This window comes from Lactuca sativa, chromosome 3, assembly GCF_002870075.4.
Source record: "Lactuca sativa cultivar Salinas chromosome 3, Lsat_Salinas_v11, whole genome shotgun sequence".
Taxonomy (NCBI): Eukaryota; Viridiplantae; Streptophyta; class Magnoliopsida; order Asterales; family Asteraceae; genus Lactuca; species Lactuca sativa.
The window spans coordinates 51611227-51617085 of record NC_056625.2 but is presented as its reverse complement, the minus strand read 5'-3'; the positions used below and the strand labels follow the sequence as shown (position 1 = coordinate 51617085).

General features: G+C 36.7%; 1 pseudogene; it reads right to left on the bottom strand.

The window, feature by feature from the left end:
• Positions 1-591: 591 nt before the first annotated feature.
• Positions 592-2367, bottom strand: LOC122197101 (cytochrome f-like; annotated as a pseudogene).
• Between the last annotated feature and the right edge of the window lie 3492 nt (positions 2368-5859).

The window sequence follows — 5859 nt, the reverse complement described above, 5'->3', positions numbered from 1 at the left end:
TATATTATAATATATTCCACCACGCCTATATGTTTAGTCTTTATTTTGTTAAAATGAACATTTAATCCAATGAAAATGTATATTTTGGGGATATTGTAACAATTTTTTGGTTGGCTAATGGATTTTCATGTTTCGAAGCTGACTGCATTGAATTCATACTTATTTTCAAATGTTTAACATACTTTTTGTTGTTTTTTTTTTTGCATATAGGAAGGAACGAAGGAAGGCGTAATTATACACTATAGTGCTTCATCATTAAAATGAACTTCTATATTTCTTCATATACCCCCCCCCCCTCTTTTTTGTGATCTTTTTTACTTTCTGTGTGTGGTGGCCCAATTTACTTTTATATGGGGTGAGGATTACTAGAAGACAATGGAAAACTCAAAAATTGTCATCAAAGAAAATAAAGAAGCATTGATCACTTCATATTTCTTATCATTCTTTTACATGAGAGCTATAATTTTCAAACACCTATCTTTATTCATTATTCAGTTTACATCCTTTCAAATGTCAAATGATTAACCAAAATTAATAAATTGTAGTTCTAAATCCAATGGTGTTTAAAATTAAACTTTGATTTATTTTGTTTTAATTGATAATATCAACCACTTGATGTCCATCCGATGCATCCGCTATGGTTATTTCATATCCCCCTTTTCTTTTTGTAGGATTTTTCTTACTATACCGGATGTTGTAGCATTATAAATTGTATTGTTACTCTTGCTCCCGTCAGGATAAATCTGGCCCCTTCCCCTGTTTCCGCCTACGTATATAGGATATTTTAAGAAGTCAATGTCTTTCTTAGTAACGGGGTCTGGGAAAAGAATAGGAAACGTGATTTCACTATATTTCTGACCAAGGCCTATGACAAGAGTATTTTTTTCGATTTGGGCGATAGCTCTGAAAAAAGACAGATTGCCCATCTTTTCTTTTATCTCGGGGAAAATACGATCGGGAGGGGCTAATTCAAAACCCTCTGGTAAAATAAGAACAACCCCCACATTTAAAGCCCCTTTTTTACCATTAGCTAGAATTTGTTTCAGTTGCATATCATAAGGAATTCGAACAACTGCTTCAAATACAATATCGGGAAGTACCGTTTGCAGAACCTTAATATCCACAGGTTTATTAGCTAAAGGGCAATTGGCGCATACAGTACGTCCAGTCGCTTCTCTTGGATTTTCATTATGATTTGAAACACTATCTTCAAAATTTGTTTTTTGTTTTTATATTTTCTATAATATTGTTATAGAACTCAAAAATGGTGTCATGTTTTTATGTTTTTTTCTAAAATTATAATTTCATTTTTCCATGGATCAAAATTTAGTTTCTACAAAAAAATTTCTCAAGAGTACAATTGGATCTCTCATTTTTGCCCCTGATGCAAAGCTTTTGTAGGATAAGTAAACTCATTTTTGATCCGGTCAATGTGTATAACTACAGTCTAGATATTATAGGGTCATTAAGTCTAAACACGTTTAAATAATACAAAGTATATTGTAATCATTATGATATAACAAAAAAGTTAGTTTGTCTTTTAATATTATATGTGGATGATCATGTTATTTTCCAACATCAAAACAACCCTCAAGTATGCAATTTAATATAATCCTCACCGATTGAGCAATCAATCTCGGTGTCTCTGTTTGTAATTTGACAAATACCATTTTTAGACATTTGAAAGTATATTTTCCTAATAAGACAAAAATTGAAAGCGGAATGTTGTTATGGGGTTAAAAACTTCAATTTAAATAACTTAATAAGGAAAAAGTTTTAAAATTGAAATATTATAATAGTAAAACAAAAAAAAATGTGTAGCTATTATACATGAATAAATAAAGTGTGAGTGTGTGTGTGTATATATATATATATATATATATATATATATATATATATATATATATATATATATATATATATATATAAGCACAAAGCTCTTAGGATTAGTATATTTTCTATTACTTTATGTTTTCTCATAAAAGTTTCAATATTTTGTCACTTTTGGTCCCTCCTTAACTTTTTCAAAGTTTTCCAACAAAAGTTTCAACACATTGCCACTTTTGGCCCCTTCTCAACTTTTTACCATATTAGTTTCTAGAATTGATACTTTTGGTCCCCCAGCTTTGATATTCTCTACTGATAGCCACAAAGGGTGTAACATTCCATTTAAATAAGTAAAATTAAACAAAATTAAATAAATTAATTAATAAACAATAAACCCTAAGACCCTGACGCCACCGTCACCTCATTGACGCCATAGAGAACCACCGAAGCCGGTCGTTGCTCTCGCTGCCGAAGCCAATGATTGTTGAAGGTCGACGTCGTGGCTACTATTGTTGTCCCTCTCGGTCGCACATCCTCCATTCCTCTATTCCGTCGTCGGCCATGCCACCGATATCGCCAAGGGGTTACGTCATTGTCGCTGTTTTGTGCCACTGCATATTCGTCACCTGATTGTCGTCCTCCTCCAAGTGTGAAGTGCAGCTACGTGGTGGGTGTTTTAGCATGTGTGTGTTCATTGGTATAAAACTGAAGAGGAACCACCATGGCAGCCAACCATGGTGGATGCCACCTCCTACTGCCGTACTACCACCACCAGCCGCCACCTTGGGTGGATGTGTACCTATGTGTGTGTTGGATGGATGTTTTTTGTGTACCAGATTTTCATTTTATATGAGACCCTAATCGTCATTTTATGTGAGGCGTTCACTGTTGCAAGTGACTATGACCTGTGATCAGGTATCGACTCAAGTATCTTCCTGTAGGTGATTGGAAGTGAGTTGAGGTTGGTATAGTTCTTCGTTACTACAGTGGTTATCTACGAGCATATTGATGTGAGTTTCGCCACACTGTACCAGTGGGTCGAAGGTACCAATGCTGACCCACTAGTTTTGGTTATTTCCTAGTAGAGTGTAACGCCCGTAGATCCGGGCTAGTCAATTTAGAGATAATAGGGGTCGGAAACAACTTTTCAACAAAAGATTATTTAGAATAAATAATCTTAACCAAGTTTTAGAATATGTCACAAGTTTCTGTACATATAAAGAACGCCAAAATCCGAGTTATAACAAAGAAGTTATGGCCCGTCGAAGTTTTACGGCAAAACCAGCACGGCACCGGGAAGCGTAAATAGTGAATTTATGATAGAAGACTTTTTGGCCTTAGTAATCTAAACCAAAGTTGTAGTATACATTAAACCGAGAACATCCATAAAAAGAACGCTCAAATCTGACTTCGTATGAGGAAGTTATGATTTTTCGAAGTTTCAGCTTAGCAGTGTGTGACATCCCCAATTTCACGGCCAGAAAAGACCGATTTGTTTATGCATTGTTTTATAAATCAGAGTGATCGTTTAAAGAAAACGGTTGTGGAATTTGTTCCCAAAATAAAATATGATAACCATTTATCAAAACGTTTCTCGAAAAGAATGTATTTTCATTAAATAATAAAAACTCGAGATGTCATGTTCGTTACAGACCAAAAGCATAAACAATATAAAATAGACCTTACAATAGTTATTCAACTACTGATCTATAATCCAAAATCTCTCGTCAAGTCCACCAACTTATACCCTTGTGCCATTACTTGTAATGAAAAGAAAACTGAGTGGGTCAGGCTTGGGAGCCTGGTGAGCATATAAGGTTTTCAACCCACAATAATATAATTATTATATGTAATCAGCAAACAATCAACCCAATTACCCATCCCCATTATCTTCTTAAGGTTTTACCCTAAGAACCAACTACCCTTCATTCATTTATTCATAAGGAATTTGGCACGAATTCCATTGCTGCCAAAGCTTACTTATCAAGTACTAAATCCATAGTTATCTGGCGCTAACTCCATAGTCACCAAAGTTCACTTAACAAGCGCTAACTCCATAGTCGCCAAGGTTTACTCAACAAGCACTAACTCCATAGTCGCCAAGGTTTACTCGACAAGCGCTAACTCCATAGTCGCCAAGGTTTACTCGACAAGCGCTAACTCCATAGTCGCCAATGTTTATACAATAGGCGCTAACTCCATAGTCACCAACTATTCCATCTACCTATGTTCTACCCAACAATTTTGTAGATATAAATACTTACACAGTTTAAATCATTTAACACCTGTATAAAACTCCAATTTCCATGCCCATCTCAAATAGACAAATAACATATAAACACATAGCACATATTTCATAGCAAATACTTCATATTTATGTGTTAGAAGAAGGTAACTACACACTCACACATATAAACAACAATATTCTTAATACACTCAAACCATACTTGTATTATTATCGTGTTTATGAAAGGTAGTATACACTCACTTGATCAGAAGATGATCGGACAGCACTACGACTTGCAGAAGTAGTAATCCTCAGCAGATCTGGAAGACCTCCACAAAAATCGAACTTCTCGCGGGCAGAGCTTCGGCTCGAGAACCGCACTTCTTGGGATCTTCGGGATCTCGGGACTTGCTTCGGGGCTCGAGAATAATACCGGGGCTTCGGGGTATTTCTGGCACGCAAAACGATGCAAAACAGGAGAGAGAAGAGAGAAAATTAGCAATTGAGCCGACTGCCCTCGCATCCTATTTATAGGAGGCTGGAGCCTCGGAGTACGCGGGGCGTACAGGCGTACGCGGAGCGTACGCGTCCGAAACGTCATTGCATGCGTCATCCGAAGAGCTCGAGTGCGAAGGTCGTCATGCTTCGCTGTACGCGGGGCGTACTTCGGATGAGTCTGATGACTCGTCTTCGGATAATACCGGGATTTAATAATTAAATTTAATTATTAATTCATTAATAAACTTCGAAAATTCATATCTTCTTCATACGAACTCCGTTTTTGACGTTCTTTATATCCACGCGTAGGTGAGACTACGCTCTACGACTTTCGTTCAGACTCCGTCGGCTAAGTTTGACTTTTATTTTTATTATTTATTTTTAATAGGTCGGGACAGAAAATTTCGTTATAAATTCATAACTTCTTCGTTTGACGTCCGTTCTTGCCTATCTTTTCGTCGTTTCGCTACTAACAACGAGATCTTCGATTCTCGTTTAGATCGCTAAGGCTAAATATCACTCTAACGTAAATTCACTTTTTACGTCATTCAGCGTTGTGTCGGTTCTGTCGCGAAACTTCAACAAGTCATAACTTCTTCGTTATAACTCGGATTTTGGCGTTCTTTATATGTACGGAAACCTTGTAACATATACTACAACTTAGTTAGGATTATTCATCCTAAATAATATTCTATCAAAAAGTCATTTTTGACGCTTATTGTCTCTAAATTGGCTAGCCCTGATCTACGGGCGTTACACATTGTACGACCCGAAATTCAAATATTAGATCGAGCGGTTTTAGCCGACACAACCTAAACGAGAATCGAATATCTCATTGATATTAGCATAACAATAAAAAGATGGATGAAAACGGACGTCAGATGAAGAAGTTATGGAGATTTTAACAGACCAATCTAGTCCCAGCCTGTTAATAACCTAACTTTTAAAATAAAGTCAAAATTATCCAACGGAGTCTAAACGAAAGTTGTAGAGTACGTTCCCACCGTCGCGTGGATATAAAGAACGTCAAAAACGGAGCTCGTACACGAAAGTTACGAATTTTTAAGTTGAAGCATGAAATTGCGAGACCTGATGACATAGCAGTGATCTAGACCGTCCATCACAGATCAGAGGTCGCCTCGGATTCGGACACGTCGCTCCTCGCCAAAATAGGAGCGGCGGATGGAATGGGAGTTGGTGCAACAAACTTGTCCTTTAGGTTGCTCTCAGCAGTCCTTAGGAGCCCTTGGAGTTTGCTTATGGTGACCTCTTCCTTGTTCATGTGATAGGTCATCATAAATTGGTTG